This window comes from Schistocerca nitens, chromosome 8, assembly GCF_023898315.1.
Source record: "Schistocerca nitens isolate TAMUIC-IGC-003100 chromosome 8, iqSchNite1.1, whole genome shotgun sequence".
Taxonomy (NCBI): Eukaryota; Metazoa; Arthropoda; class Insecta; order Orthoptera; family Acrididae; genus Schistocerca; species Schistocerca nitens.
The window spans coordinates 186,134,490-186,152,248 of NC_064621.1; positions in this window are offsets into that span (position 1 = coordinate 186,134,490).

Sequence of the window (17,759 nt, forward strand, 5' to 3'; positions counted from 1 at the left end):
GTTCAATGCAGTTGCGTGTGCAGCAGCAGCAGCGCGAAGTCTCGCTCGCCCCAGTGGGGACTTAAACTTTTTGCTGGACTTAGAATATTTCACACTGCCAATATACTTTCAAATTATCGGAAAAACTGCATCTATAACAGATAACCTATTGATTCACCTACATGAACCAGTCCTCATTTCTGCAGCACACGACATTTCTATCCTTTATTTAATTTTCCCTTCTGTTTTAGCCATATGATTAGTCACAGCCTCTATTTTGGAGAGTTTTTCTACATTTGTCTCCATTTTCCTCAATTTTTCAGCTACTTTTGTACTGGCCATACATAACAGTATTTAATTCAGTTTGCTTCTGTTGGTATCTTTCTTCACATGTCTTACTCCCCTCGGCATGTTTGTTGTCAGTCTCACTAATGCCTTTTTTATTTAAATAATGGACCCATCCTGAGCGCAGAGACTGTTATAACATTCTTTGATTCTTTGTGCTACCCATCCTGTGTTTTATCCTGACCCTCATTTAAATTTTGTACAATTCCTTTGTTCCTGCTCTCATTTCCTTAGTAATTTTGTCATTTATAGCCTTGTGTTTCATAATAATTTATTTTGGTTCTTTCAAGTTCTTATTAATCATACATTATTTCACTATTAAGCTACATTTCCCTCTATTAACCCTTCTTATTTATTACACCTTTAGTTTCTGTTAGCTGACCTGTAACATCTGATTAATTTCTTTGAGTTCTCCCGATATTGCTTCTTTAACTCCTCTTTGTATTCACCTTCAGCTTCCTTTTATTCCCATAAAACTAATCTAAAAACTGACTGTATTGACTGATGCCAAATATTGTTTTCTTCTCTACGAAACCAGTTTGGCGAAGAGTCACCTAATAGAGTGCACAGCTTATCATATGTAAGTGTTCTTTTGCCTCATTTGAAATGTCGCCATCAGATTGAGATTCTTTGCGATCTTCATTCAAATGTACGCTGTCAAGGTGGTCAGGCACGACAAAATCTTCATTTTTTACACACACTACGTTTCCATGCATATTATCACTGACTTAATTTTGTGTGCTTGGTAGCTGATATGAAGGATCATTTTTACAGCTGTTTATATCTGCTGTATCCCTACTTCTGAAAAGTTACCCTGTTTCCCATTCGATTACCAATTTACTATTAGAACTGATTACAAAGCTTTAATAAATATTGTTCCTTGCGGAAATTATTATTTAATACACTTTAACATCTTACAAGTTATTTAGTTTCTACTGCCAGGGACTACATGTCTTGAACTTCCTAATGGCTCTGCTGCACAGCGTTCCATGTGGTGCAGTCTGGTTGTAGAATGATATCTTTATAGCGTTAACACTCACATAATCCGTGGGCCGCCAACATGATACTAGTTTACTGTAGTTTTCCACAGTCTGATATAAGCTAAACCTTTATCCTTTTCCCTCAAACTTTACACCCAGTGAGGTAACATTCAATTGTTCGTAGCGCAAGTCCCCACAATTTAAACTAAGTTCTACGCAGTTCTGCAAAGTTCATGTATAGTCCTACCTCTAGTCTGTAGAGTTCGAGTACCGTACGGTCACAGTTTACATTTATCGTAATTACTGTTCACTGTCCTCCTTAACAATTTTAAGTGTCATGCACACAAAAGCTACTTTTCATATAAGATTTAACCTCGAAGAGATGCCATATATGGCGATACAATGAAACAATTCGTGACGTGAGAATCACCGAAACACAAGTGGCAACCAACACTGACAACTACAAGCGTCCAGTACAAAATGCGCCGTGCGTATTACTTCGTTCCCTAATATGCGTTACCACAGAAAACTTGTAACTATTCGGATTTCTACTGGAAATGCAAGACATGAAAGAGGCCTTCTTTTACTCTTTTAATCTGCCGCTTCAAAGCAGAAAACTGAAGATCTATAACTGTCCACTTCCGACTGTGCCCCCTCAAAGTCTTTAAAATGTTTACTTGCCCGTGCATAGAAGTAGCACACTGGTTATGAGGCCTTTGTTCTTGAGATGAGGCTGAGACAATTGCTGGTAAGCTGGCGAAGGTTCTCTACGCTGTGTAATGGGTATACAGAGTGAACTGGGATACTAATAGCTTTTTATTAAAATTATATTGCACAAAGCAGAAAAAACCGTAATTGGCTAACAAGACATTTTAGCAATGTTTACCCATAAAGTGAAACACATCATAGTGTATGTGTGTACGCTTACAATCCTGTTACTCGAAATTTACTGTAAAGACTACATTCAGAATTCAGTACACGCTCCCCATTCTCTGATCTGTACATTGCACGCTGAGTGACGATCATTTAAGGTCATTCTACAGTGCATGCAACTCAGGTCTTAATCTTGCATCCCCTCTATTCCTGTCTGATCCCTTACCAACTCAAGTACCAACTTTATATAGTCAGCATGAATCACTTTTCTCGGCGCATTTATCTTGGTGGAAGCAGAAGCTGTATGAAGTGCTTCATCCAAATATCATCATTCTGATGTTATTGAAAGTTGTATTAAAATGACATCTAAAGTGAATGGAAGATAGCTTACAATTGAGACGATAGTTACCATGATAGAAAACAAAATCTGAGTTATACTTTAGAAAATGTCAGAAAATAGAAGCTAAGCCAAGTTTAAAAGGGAAGCTTGAGGGATAATGTTATGGCTCCAAAAGGCAGAAACTTTCAGTTGTGTTCTGGGTCTTTATCAGAACTACAATAGAATATGACTGAGTTTATCATATCTTTAAAATGAAAGTACGTCGACAATTTATAGTGTATTACTATCTGAAATGTTCGATAGGTTGCTCAAAGGAAGTGTCGCAAACCTTCATTCTGTATGGCTGCATCTCTTTTTTGTGAACTGCTGCACAATGAGGTTCCTGAGATTCCGTAATTGGCTAAGGCTGACTTGTTTCTGTAAGTACAAGTAAAAGGAAGACAGTTCTAGTTTTGTGGACTTTGCGAACCAAAAAGTCTTTTCTTGATTTACAACTAAAGGACCAAACGATAGAGTAACGATTCTTTTAATAAATGCTTGTAAATTAGGACCATAATAGTTTTTATTTTGTGATTTAGTCTCAGTATCTAGACATGACTACATTATGACTTGGGTCTGCACTCCCATTGACGTCATCTGTGAAACTCGAACAAGAACCAAATCTATTGACAATACCAAATAAAAGTTATTTTACTTCCGTAAATTTGAACGTATGAAAGCAGTATCCAAATTAAAAAGTAGAATCTTCTACAAATTCACATATGTTTACTTAGGTCAAAATTTGATTGCTAACAATATTGCAACTGTACTCATAAGGAGATACAACATATAAATTCTTAGGTGAATAAAAATTGACCTAGGGGAAAATATGTAAACCAGGATTGCTTTGGAAGTCCTTGAGATACAAACGGCACAACGTGATAGCAGCTTTCCTCTGATTCAAATATCTCCAATCTCATGCAGAGATTCGTGTAAACCTGTGTAGAAACATGACTAGTTTTTCTAAATACAAAGGCAAAATACATGCTCCTAAGATACCAGAAATATTTACTGTTCTGCTCTGTTCTGCTTCATTTGGAATTAAAAATCATCAACATTTTCACTTATCAAGTTCAGCACATCGAAAACTTTGAGAGTGGCGTTAATGTAGCAAATTTTTCAAGAAGACGCCTTTGCTGTACCTATCCGACCTTCAGCAAAGCCACTGTTATCTTTACCCAATATTAGTTACGCTTAGATAGTGATAAGTATACCAAGTTTCGTAGGAATTCCTCATAATATTGGTAAGTTCTCTTTATTTTAACTTATATTTGCCTTGAAACCCCGATTCCTCTTCAACGTGTGACACGTGTGTCCCATTTAGCAGCCTTTCTTCATATTAAATTATTTCTATACGAAATTGGATAGTATTTCCAACACATATATAAAAATATATTTGAGTTACATATTTACAATTCATAATACTTTTTCTACGAGTCACAGTGCATAATCAAAAAGTGATTATCTGTTGTAACGTCCACAAAAAATGTTTAAGGAAGCCCCCAGCTTATTCAATACGCTCCAAAACTTTGAGGATAACAGGTTACGAAACTTTCTTAGGGTTAATTCACTTTCCATGATGAAGGCCAAAATAGTCAAGCTTCGGCTTCATATATACCCGATTTATGTGCAATCATCTTCCCATCCAACAGCATAAAACCTTTTACGCCGTTAATTTTGATGGTATTTCTGAGAAGATAAATACAGGTATGAAAACAAGTCGTAACGCACAAAGTAACCAATGCACAATAATGTAACTTCGGGAATATATTGTGTAGGTGATATATATAACTGATTAACATTGAAAGAACACAGGTTAATGTAAGCGCGAGGTAACCCCATGCAAATGTGAAATGCTGGTAGATTAATAACATGTGTAACCATCTACATCTTCAACGCAACAATGAAAAGTGCATGCATTGTGCCAGTTTGTGGGATGTAATTCCATGTCTGTTGCACTTCGTCCGTCACTAGAAAGACGGTTAATGCGGTTTGCGGATAACGCTGGAGTTTCTTCTGTTGAAAGTCGAACCACTCCATCACATTCCTGGCCTTGTGACATGGCGCATTATCCTGTTGAGAAATGATACTGCCGTCAGGAAACACTATCTTCATGAATGGGTGTACGTGGTCTGCAAGCAGTATACGATACTCCTTGGCCGTCATGCTGCCTTGCACGAGCTCCAATGGGCCCATGGATGCCCACGTGAATGTCACCAAGAGCATAACTGTGCCACCGCTAGCTTGTATCTGACCCGCAATAAGATGTCAAGGAGCTGTTACCCTGGAAGGCGATGGCATCGCGCCTTCCCATCGGCACTATTAAGAAGGTATCAGGAATCATCAGACCATGAAACGCTCAGCCACTGCGCCAACGTCTACTGTCGATGGTCACGTGCGCATTTCAGTTGTAGTTGGCGATGCCATTATGTTAACATTGACACATGCATGGATCATTGGCAGCGGAGGACCATCGTTAGGAGTGTTCGGTAATCAGACACAGTTGTACTCTGAGCAGCGTTATAGTCGGATTTTAGTTGCGCCACAGTTCGCCGCCTGTCCTATTTTATCAGTCTGCCCAAACTACGACGACCTACGTCTGTAATGTGAGGTGGCCGCCAAACGCCACCATGTCTGGACACCGTTTAACCTTGGTTCCGCACCTGTCGAAGACACAAGCCACAGCACTGCTAGAACACCCGACAAGTCGTGCAAATTCCGAAACGCTCGTGCTGAGCCTCCGGACCATCACAATCTGTCCTAGGTCAAACTCAGATCGTGCGCCTTTCCTATTCCACTCACGAACAGCACGTTCACTGATACTACATGCCCCGTGGGTGTTCAGGCCTTCCTCGGCAGGTGACGCTGCCATCGCCTGGACAGGTTTATATCGATACTACATCAGTGGTCGTTTTGGCTGACCAGTGAACGTTTCTATTCGGTTTCTGCCGGCCGATGAGGCCGAGGAGTTCTAGCAGCTTCAGTCTGGAACCGCGCGACCTTGGGCATGGATGTGTGTGATGTCCTTTAGTTAGGTTTAAGTAGTTCGAAGTTCTATGGGACTGATGACCTCAGGTGTTGAGCCCCATAGTGCTCAGAGCCATTTGAACCATAATCGGTTTCTACATCTACATCTATATCAATACTCCACAAACCACCGTGAGGTGCATGACAGAGGGTACGTCCCATTCCAACAGTTATAAGGGTTTCTTCCCTGTTCCATTCGCGTATGGAGTTCGGGAAGAATAACTGTTTGCATGCCTCTGTGAATGCAGTAATTATTCTACTCTTGTTTTCACGACCCCTATGGGAGCGATACGTACAGCGTGTCGTGTACTTCTGATGCAGTTACCCTCTGAAACTCCGGAGGAACTTACGAATAACACGTGTTACGTAGAAAAGTTCAACAAAAGAAATATTGTAACTGAATCTTGGCGTTTACCCCTGAGTAACAGTGCCGTGAGGGCGATAATCAACGCACGTAAAATATTTTCTATCCTCGAAAATAGCATGTGTCTAGCCTGTTTGGTTAGAAATGAAGACTTGAGATATCTTCCTAAAATGAACAGATTCACAATTGATTTTCAGATCGAAGTTTGTTACTAGCGTGCAATTTTACGCATTCGACACGAATGACAAAACTAGTCCATTAGCAAACGCATAGCTCTAATCACACATCTCGTCGGGCTGAACTTTGCGGGAATGCTTGACGTAATTACCACCTCGAGGCATTAAAGAGCGTAGCTTCTGAACTGGTGGCCGGCGAAGATTAACTGCAGACGCTGACGTGTCGCGGGGGGAGTGTAAACAGAAGCGTGAAGTTGAGCGCATTCCAGCGCATAAAAACACTGCAATCCGTTTTGCCTCACGGCCAAGGCCTCATAAATTCTCCGCGGTGTCGCTGATTAAGTCTGCTTTCCGCCGTCGACGAGTGTGTAATTGGGAGCCAGGGTCAGAAACGCCACACTCTTGGTACCAGAAATAAACTCGGGGAGCTCCGCCAAACTACCTCAATTAAGCCCACCAGCTTGATCTCTAATTTATTCTACGTCTGCTTGTATTTAAATAAGATAAATTCATCGGGACTATCTTGGAGTTCCAGCGAAAGTATTCCTGCTGACAAAATACGCTCACCTTGTGACAAGAGAAACTGGAATCGAGAACGAAGATGCACCTCTACGGTATCTAAGTCCAAGAAAAGATGAACAGTGTTACCAATGGCATACATCCTACTGTAGTGTTGTTTAAAATTGCTTGATGGTTGACAGCTGTCACTTTCCGGTACAGTGTTGTCACATTGGCTAATGGCTACCGCCTTGATTCTAGGTGAGACGCAAACACAGCCGGTCACTTAACAAATGCTGTTAATATGTAACGCAGAGCAATGCTGGTAGGTGTGTCGGAAAGGTGAGATGTTCTGTCGAACGGCCAAGAATCTGCGGCAGAAATGAAATCACGATCACTTTGTTCCCAGCCATTATAGCTAACAACTATGCTGAAGGAAGTCAGTTTCAGTGCTAAAAGCAAATCGTAATTTCTCGCTTTCGTTGGTTGTCGGCCTGTTTCGCCTATAATTTGCAACGAAGTGCTAATGGGTACTGCTGATCGGCTAGAAACGCTACGTAGCAAAGTATGTGAAGTAAAAAAAATTACATTTCAACCAATTTACTGAACTAAAATAATCATGCAAAACTTTTGATTGGATTTGGAAATAAAAAACAAAATTCGCTCCATCTGACGATATTCGAACCTAGGCTGCCATCACAGTGGCAGCGATATTGGTGGGTTCCGCCGACAACCGATATAGGTCGAAGATTGTCGATGGTTTCAAAACTATACTCCAATACGAGAGCGGTCACGCTGTAGCCTGTCTCGTCTTCTGAACGTACAGACTTCGAACGACAATCGGCGAAAATCAAATCAACTCGTTTCTTCGGTCCATTCGACCGATGTTCTCACGGACGAAATGTGGACTGCTAGAAACCGATGAGTTTAATTCAAGAAGGAGTGCGTTTTTCGCATCCTGAGTACAAAAATTACACAATCGGGAAATAGTTCGGCATCTATGGACTGAAATCGCAGGATTATATGAAACCACAGGTACGCAAAATCGTTATCGAAAATATTAGGTTTAAATTACAATATCAAAGAAACAATTTGTTCAAGTGAGAAGGATCCCGTACCTGATGCTTAACCTCCCTGTAGTGGCCCTTTGTTCAATTGAGGTAGATGGACATTAGGTGTCTACAAATTATTTAATACTGAACTCTGTTGTTTTTATGCCAGTAGAGTGGTATTTGTGGTATATGAAGTGGTTTGCAAATGTGGTATATGTGTCTCCACTTTTCAGTGCTTCAGGTGTTCAGAATATCTTATTCTTAACCTTAAGTTTGTATTTCACTTGCATGCTGAATGACATTCATCCGGGGTTAACTGATGTGTAGTTGTACAGCTTCAAGTAAGTTCAGCAAAACATGGGGTCTGTACTCTATCTATTCAGGATCACCGCTAATCATCACTTTTGAGGGTTGTGATTCGAGTTCTATTAAAGAATCTGATACTGACGTTAGCGGTGCTGTTCTGGCTCAAGTAAACCTAGAAGCAACACTTCAATATTTTAGATCTGGTGATTAGGTCTTTCTAATACTTAGCCCCATCTACGCTGAGGAAAGTACTATTTTAAAGTTTATGAGTAAAGTTTTGGATGATGATTTAAAGATAACGTCTTCACTCTTGCACCCAAAATACTATTCAATATTAAATGTATTGTACACCGATTTCTGGAACCCTGCTTTGTGTAAGTTCACTAAGAAATACTAATACTTCCTTTACTAAAAGCTTTAATCAGTCTGTGATTATACTGCTACCTGCAACCATGTTACCTCCTCTCTGAGATCCGTTGGGCAAGCGTTAAAACAGCGCTGAAGTTTCCATTAGGCTGTACTAAGGTCTGATTATCTGAATATAACCGCAATATGGCATTAATTTTCACCATTTTTGGAATAATGTGGGCTGTTGTGAAATCACGTATCTACGTTATTAATATTAGCTTCCAACATAAATTTTATTCATGAAACACACACATCGTCTACTTTTAATGTGTAACTTGACCATTATGTGGCCATAACCTCATTGGCTAAATCTTTATATGCCTAATTGGCACATCCTAAGACTGTAGCATAATATACGATACTCTGAACAACGTAATTTGGAGAGATCCTTAATGCAGTGTATCTTTGAAACTACCGTACATATTTACCTAATGCACTCATAGGCTATAAATACAGCATTTTAGATACAAAGATGATGGTCGCTTCCACGCTAATCCGTGATGGAAAAAGCAAAGTGGTGTCACAAAGCTACAGTGTTTATAACTTTTGTAGAATAACGTTTTTCCCTTCATCTCATGCATTCTTAAAACTTGTTTTGTAATTCTAATAACTGCTGACAGAGTGTACAGTACTCGCCACGTTCTTTTCGAGAAGGATATTACATATTTACATGAACTCCGCATGTTTGTAATAGCAAACACCGCATTGCAACACACATCCCCAAGCACAGAATTGTCGTGGTATCCATCCGACTCCTGGAAGTAGAAATCTAACTTCATTCATACAAAGAATAGATTCCAGCCTAACGTGACCTATCCTCCTCGACCCCGCCTGAAACTGACCAATGGGGTTGGACGCACAATGACCTAGCTGTCCGTCGATGTTATCGAGCGACACTGGTGACGGTATCTGACGATCGTAGCCGGCGCTACTGTGAACGCAGCCTTAGGCTTACAAGCTGTCCATTGTTATGCCATAACGCTAGGTTCATCAGTTATATTTATAACAGTGGTGCTCCAGTCCCAATGATAAATTGGAGCCCTCTAAAATTCTACTTCAAGCTATGTCATGCGAATCTGATATAATTTCACCCGATCTGTGTGATGATGATAACTGTATATGTGACACTGGATCGCGTTTGTATCCCGTGGTGTTTGGTTAATGTTGTGTACGAAACGTGTTTTTTTTAGCATTGTTGCATGTTTGTGTATGTGTGTGTCTGCAAGTTAATTCTGGTGTGGCGATCATGTGTGATGGAATACGAAATAAAAGTGCCAGACCTATAAGTCGAGATTTAAACACGTCCAGACGTCCAGAAAGAAAACAGACAAAGAATTGAAAGTGAACTGACCAATTGTTGTGGCGGATTAGGAATTGCGAAGAGTTCAGGCGTGAAGCTGAGTGCTGTGACAGGAGCACGAACGCATGAAGTTTCTGCTATCAAATACTTTTACTCGGACTATAGCACTATTCAAAGAGTCTGTCAAAGGGAGCGCGAAATTGACTATAGAAAAAAAAAAACCAAGTAAGCAAGGCGACTTAAGGATGAATTTCGAAATTACGTCAGTTCTCCTGCCACAACTCCTGCCTACATGAAGTAAGGCTTTCTGCCGCCTGCGATTGTAAACGCTGTCATTTCATGCTAGTAGCAACATAAAGAAACAATTGCTACCGAAAAGACAAACACATCATTTTTGTGTCAATGGTGTACTTGGTTCACACAGCTCGCACAAGCTCAACAATGGAGTAACTGCTGCTACATCGCTACGGTATTGTAAGATCCCAAACGACAGTTCAAATGGTTCAAATGGCTCTGAGCGCTATGGGACTTAACATTTGAGGTCATCAGTCCCCTAGAACTTAGAACTACTTAAACCTAACTAACCTAAGGACATTACACACATCCATGCCCGAGGCAGGATTCGAACCTGCGACCGTAGCAGTCACGCGGTTCGGGACTGAAGCGCCTAGAACCGCTCCGCCACCGCGTCCGGCTCCAAACGACGGCTAACTCTTGTTCACGTTAATATCCTTTGACTGAGGGCTTGATAATTCTGATGGTTTCTGCTCGCACAGAACTTGAATGAGACTTTTTATATCTAGAATGCCTCAAACAATTTGATATAATTATAACTGAAACGGAAGATACTTCTGACTTTGATTTCTTGTGAGGAATCTCCATCAATGGAAGCTCTATATCTTACTTCCATTTGATAATGATGCTGTTACGTAAAAGTTTCACTCACAGCTAAAATATTAATTTCAAACATAAGGCTGTGAAAATGGATATTAGACTTGTTGAGTGGTGAGAGAAGCGCGACAAGTTGGAAAAATTCTTTTTATTATTAACTCAGGGGAAAAAAATTTCATGTTCACAACTAAATGTCACAAATCCAAGCAGCCATACATAAGGGAACATTCCCAAGCGTTGATAAAGAGCTTGATCAGATTCCACCAGTGCGTGGAGTGGGTAAAATAACACAATACGTATTTTTAGTTTGTAACCAGTTTCACTTTCTAGGGGTAAAACACACACCAAAAGATAAGTGGGAATTTTATGTTTAGGTAGAATAGCATCTAAACGATAATATACAACATATGATTTTATACTTAAGTTGATATGTAGTTGAAGTTCTTCGAAACTACATAATCAACTTCCATAATAATTTTGAAGAAAGACCTTTCACTACAATACTTACATAAAGAAGCTTTCAAGTCACATACGTCCCTACGTATAGACTCGCTATATGCTCCTTCCACCTTTCTGCTTTCACTTCTTTGCTTAGAACTGGGTTTCCGTCTGAGCTCTTGATATTCATGCAAGTGGTTCTCTTTTCTCCAAAGGTCTCTTTAATTTTCCTGTAGGCAGTATCCATCTTACCCCTAGTGATATAAACCTCTACATCCTCACATTTGTCCTCTAGCCATCCCTGCTTAGCCATTTTGCACTTCCTGTCGATCTCATTTCTGAGACGTTTGTATTCCTTTTGACCTGCTTGATTTACTGCATTTTTATATTTTCTCCTTTCATCAATTAAATTCAATATATCTTCTGTTATCTAAGGATTTCTATTATCCCTTGTCTTTTTACCTACTTCATCCTCTGTTACCTTCACTATTTCGTCTCTCAAAGCTACCCATTCTTCTTCTCCTGTATTTCTTTCCCCCATCTTGTCAATCGTTCCCTAATGTTCTCCCTGAAGGTCTCTACTACCTCTGGTTCTTTCATTTTATCCAGGTCCTATCTTCTCAAATTCCCACCTTTTTGCAGTTTCTTCAGTTTTAATATAAATTCATAACCAATGGATCGTGGTCAGAGTCCACATCTGCCTCTGGAAATGTCTTACAATTTAAAATCTGGCCCTTAATATCTGTCCTACCATTATATGATCTATCAGATACCTGCTAGTATCTCCAGGCGTCTTCCATCTAAACAGCCTTCTTTCATGATTCTTGAAGCAAGTGTTAGCTATGATTAAGCTATACTCTATGCAAAATTCTACCAGGCGGCTTCCTCTTTCATTTCTTACCCCCAATCCATATTTATCTACTACGTTTCCTTCTCTCCCTTTTCCTACTGACGAATTCCAGTCACCCATGACTATTAAATTTTCGTCTCCCTTCACTATCTGAATATTTTATTTTATCTCATCATACATTTCATCAATCTCCTCGTCATCTGCTGATCTAGTTGGCATATAAACTTGTACTATTGTGGTACGCATGGGCTTCTTGGCTTCTTGGCCACAGTAACACGATCACTATACTGTTTGTACTAGCTTAGCCTCATTCCTATTTTCTTATTCATTATTAAACCTTCTCCTGCATTACCCCAATTTGATTTTGTATTTATAACCCCGCATTCACCTGACCGCAAGTCTTGTTCCTCCTGCTACCGAATTTCACTAATTCCCACTATATTAAGTTTAACCTATAAATTACCCTTTTTAAAGTTTCTAACCTACCTGCCCGGTTAAGAGATCTGACATTCCATGCTCCGATCCGTAGAACGCCAGTTTTCTTACTCTTGATAAGAACGTTCTCCTGATTAGTCGCCGCCCGGAGATCCGAATGGGGGACTATTTTACCTCTGGAATATTTTACCCAAGAGGAAGCCATCATCATTTAACCATACAGTAAAACTGTATGCCCTCAGAAAAATGACGGTTGTAGTTTCCCCTTGCTTCCAGCCGTTCACAGTACGAGCACAGCAAGGCCGTTTTGGTTAGTGTTACTGTGGTGTCACCGCCAGACACCACACTTGCTAGGTGGTAGCCTTTAAATCGGCCGCGGTCCGGTAGTATACGGCGGACCCGCGTGTCGCCACTATCAGTGATTGCAGACCGAGCGTCGCCACACGGCAGGTCTAGAGAGACTTCCTAGCACTCGCCCCAGTTGTACAGCCGACTTTGCTAGCGATGATTCACTGCCTACTTACGTTCTCATTTGCCGAGACGATAGTTTAGCATAGCCTTCAGCTACGTCATTTGCTATGACCGAGCAAGGCGCCATTATCAGTTACTATTGATATTGTGAATCATGTACCGTCAAGACCGACGTTCATCATTAATGGATTAAAGTTAAGTATTCCACCAGCTATGTCGGTTTTTCTAAATTCTAATTTCCTTGTCCAGTTCCAGACCTCACACCAGCCAGCGTGAGCTAAAACGCGTGCATTTCGGCCTCCTCTAGTAACACGGTGTTGGCTCTCATGCCAACCACAACATTGGCGACGAGGCGAAACCGCGTTTTTATCGATATTGCCCTGATTTACTTGTGTAATGGCTTCGCCACAATCTCCAGATGTACTGTCCGAATTTTATCGCTTACAGAATCAGCAGATGCAGGCCTTACTGGATGCCCTTGGACTGCTCGTCCAGGGTCAACGCGTGATGCAAAACGATGCGGCAGCTGCCGCTCCACCGCTAACGCAGCTACAACACGCAGTTGCAACAACTTTTCGACCTTTTGATGCTGCACTGGAAAGCTGTACGGAGTGGTCACGCCAATTTGAATTCCATCTCGCCGCCTACTGAATTCAAGGTAACAAGTGGCAGCCTTTTTTGTTATCATCAGTCGGGGTGAACACGTACCATGTGATAGTCAAATTAGTTCCCCGACGCGACATAGCAACTCCGTCCAATGAAGAATTTTGTCTCCATTAGATGCATATATCAAAGAATCAGTCAATGTAGTTGCGAAACGGTATACCTTCTTTCGTACAAAACGTACCGCAGGTCAGACTAATCGGGAGTGGGTTGCAACCTTGCAAGGCCTTACTAGGGATTGTGATTTTGAGTGTCAATGTGGACTCCCTTATTCAGATACTATGGTACGTGATGCAATTGCACAGAACGATTCTGATGTTCGTATAAGGGAACAGATTTTGAAACTAGTCAATCCCTCCTTTCAACGATGGACATTTTGGGTCGGCAGGACACACTTGACTTTGCTCAGGAATCATTTTAAACTTCGCCAGCCGTGTGTCAGGTTAACCGGCCCGCCGGGCGAGCTGCGCGGAGCAGTAAAGAATCCTCGCGCCCGGCCGAGGCGCTGCCGCCAGGCTCTCAGCCACGTATGCCGCGCCGGCAGGCAAATGCAGTGCTAAAATCATGCCCGCGGTGCGCTACTAGACATTCGCGTGAGAACTGCCCGTCATGCCAAGCTATTTGCTTTTCTTTAATAAAAAAGGACATGTTCAGAGTTTTTGCCAGAAAAAGCTCAGATCGTAAGCTAAAACCATTCCAGGCCCTTTGTTCGCGCCGGAATTGGCATCAAACCAAGGATACTCAAGCTCACGAAACTTCGCCCATGGACATTCATGTAGTTCGTTCCACTCCGCCCAGTGCCACTCTCTCTAACAGTGACTGTGTTTGTCCCACAAATAGTGTGCGTCGACATCGCCGGAAATCCCGTCAAGTCGCAAGTGATTATGTACCAGTGTCAGTTCACGTTGCACGAGCAGTCGCTCTTGTCGTCAGCAGGACAATAAACTTTTTGTACACTTGGACATTAATGGCAAAATGATACCATTTCAGCTCGATACCGGGGCTGCAGTTTCTCTGATCAATCAAGACACTTACAAACTGCTGGGCACACCTCCGCTGCGTGCCGGAAATGTTAAGTTAACTAGCTATTCAGGTCAAGAGATCACTGTGTTAGGACAGTGAAGCTTTCTTGCAGCATACAAAGGACAAACAAAACTTGTGTCATTTTACGTCCTTCGTTCTTCTTCTGCAGTGAACTTGTTTTGTTTCGATCTGTTTCAGTTGTTTAACTTGTCTATAGTAAATCAGGTCCTATCAGTGAACCAGACTGTGCCTTCAGACAGTGTTTCTCGTCTATGTGAAGAATTTGCAGACTTTTTGCACCGGGCCTCGGTTGCGCTAAGAACTATAAAGCACATTTGGAACTGAAAGTAAACGCACAACCGAAATTTTTCAGAGCGCGCAATGTTCCCCACACATTGCGTGCTGAGGTCGCAAAAACATTACACGATTTGGAATCACAAGGTGTAATTGAACGTGTGCAGACTTCTCTCTTGGCATCACCCTTAGTAACTTTGCCAAAACCTTCCGGAAAATTGAGACTTTGTGTGGACTTCAAGGCAACAGTGAATCCACAATTAGTGATTGCAACTTTTCCTTTATCCCGCTCGGAAGATCTTTTTGACAAACTATGACTGGGTAAAAATTTTTCGAAGTGGGATCTAGCAGATGCGTACTTGCAAATACCGGTGGACGAAGAATCCCAGCGCGTTTTGGTGGTTAACACGCATCTTGGTTTGTATCGATTGAAACGACTGCCATTCGGGTGTGCATCCGCCCCTGCATTGTTTCAGCAATACCTACAAACAGTTTGTGCCTCGGTCCCTACTGCAGCAAACTATCGGGACGATATTGTGATCTCCAGAAAGATGGAAGAAAAACATGAAGCCAATCTCAGAACATTATTTCAGGTCATGCGACAAAATGGTCTCCGCTTGCGGAAGGACAAATGTGTGTTTTTTGCTCGTGACTCGTCATACCTGGGACATGTACTCAATGCCCAAGGCATACATCCCAGTCCCGAGCACCTCCGTGCCATACAAGACTTGCCTTCTCCGCAGGATTTGAAGCAGCTACAGAGTGTGCTGGGAAAAGTCTACTATTATCACCGATATATTCCACACGCCTCTTACATTTCAGCTCCGCTTCATCGCTTACGCCGTAAAGGCGTTCCGTTCGTCTGGACGACTGAATGCGAACGCGCCTTTCGCCAGTTGAAATCGGCGTTGCTTTTCAATACTTGCCTTACGCCATTCGATCCCCAGAAGCCCCTTTTGTTGATGGTGGATGCATCGGATTTCGGGATCGGTGCTGTGCTTGCGCATAAAGATGGATCGCACGATCGCCCTATTGCCTTTGCGTCCAAATTTCTCTGGTCTGCGCAAAGAAATTATTCACAGATCGAGAAAGAAGCATTGGCTCTCGTATTTGGTGTTACAAAGTTTCATGCTATCTTGTATGGTCGTCACTTTACTATAATCACGGACCACAAACCTCTGACATCGCTTTTTCATCCGACCAAGATTGTACCTCCATGTACAGCGCTGAAATTCATTCGCTTGTCTATTTTCCTCTCACAGTAACACTAAGATATCTTGAATCGGTCCACTGCTAAGCACGGAAACGCCGATGCGTTGTCCCTCTTGCCTGTTGCTGAGGATAGGGCATTCGATTCCTCCGAGCTTGCTTGCATGTTATTGATTCGGAAACCGATGATGTGGTCGAATCGTTTCCGATAGATTTTCGTCGTGTAGCTACAGCCACAGCTGCCTGCCCTGTCCTTGCTACCGTTCTGCGTTTTGTTGCTACGCAATGGCCCTTGTCAAAGTCACTCATCGGGGACCTGTTGGTTCACCGATTTTTTGCTCACCAGGAGAGACTTTTTGTACGACGTGGTGTTTTGCTGTTGCGTTCAGATAATGATCAGTCAAGGGTCGTGGTCCCCTGTCCGTTACAGTCCTCTGTCTCACAACTTCTTTACCAAGGACATTGGGGTATAGTGAGAACGAAACAACTTGCTCGTCAGCACTGCACTTGCTTCGGAATCGATGCCGCGATTACGAATATGTGCTCTTCTTGCATGGTGTGTGGCGAACAACAATCAGCACCACCGCGGAAATTCTTTGCATGGCCAAAAGCCACATCCCCTTGGCAACGCTTACACATCTATTTTGCTGGTCCATTCTGGAATGCTCGATGGTTGGTTGTGGTAGATTCATTCAGTAATTTTCCTTTTGTTGTCTGGATGTCTTCCACGACGTCATCTGCCACCATCCAAGCGTTATCTGCTATCTTTTGCACTGAAGGTCTTCCATAGATCATTTTGCAAGGCCAATGGTATTCAACATCTGACGTCCGCGCCGTTTACACCACAGTCAAACGGTGCAGCTGAACGATTGGTAAGGACTTTCAAGTCACAGATGTTGGAGTTGAAAGAGTCACATTCTCGGGAGGACGCGTTATTGCTCTTTTTGTTCTCGTATCGCTGTCAACCCCGAGATGGTCGCTCGCCGGCTGAGTTGCTCCACGGTCGTCCTCATCGAACCTTGATGTCTTTTCTACATCCGCCGCATCAGGTTCCTGTGCAGCAGCAGACACCTGCTTTTGCTCCAGTCGACGTTGTCTACTATCGCTACTATCGAGGTTCACGGCGTTGGCTCGAAGGGCGCATTCTTTGCTGCCTCGGCCGCGCTATGTATCTGGTTTTGGGGGCCTCTGGTTAGGTGCGTCGGCATCTCAATCAGCTGCGCCTCTGTCGTCGCACGGGATCTGCCGCTCCCCGTCTGCTTTCAGCGACGGTGCCGTCTGGTCAGCGCCCTGGGGACCCATCTACTGGCTCGCCTCAGCCCCAGGTGTTACCGACGCTGCCTTCCATTTTGCCCCTTGGCGACGCGCCGCCGCCACCGCCGCCGCCGCCTGTTCTCCCGCCGGCAACGCCCGCAGTGGACGCGTCGCTAAAACCGCTGGGCGCATCCCTGGGTCACGCGCCGCCGATCGCTTCCCGAGACCAGTTGTCCTGCAACATGTAACTCTTGCTCGCTCCGGACCATGAGTCGTCTTCGCCCGTCGGGTGCCCCGGTCCAATGGAGGTCGACCCTTCGGCCCTCCTGTCTCTCTACGGGCGCATACACCGCATGTTGGCGCGCACCCTGGAGCAGGTTTTCAGGCGTTTCCTAGCTCCCCACGGTCCGAATGGCAGGGTGCGGGTGGCACAGCTTCGCCTGTTTTTAGGCTCCCCACCTCGTCCCATACGTCAACATGGGGTCCTCCCCACGCCGGGCGGAAGCCTTATACCACAACCGTACGCCGATTTGCGGGGGAGGAA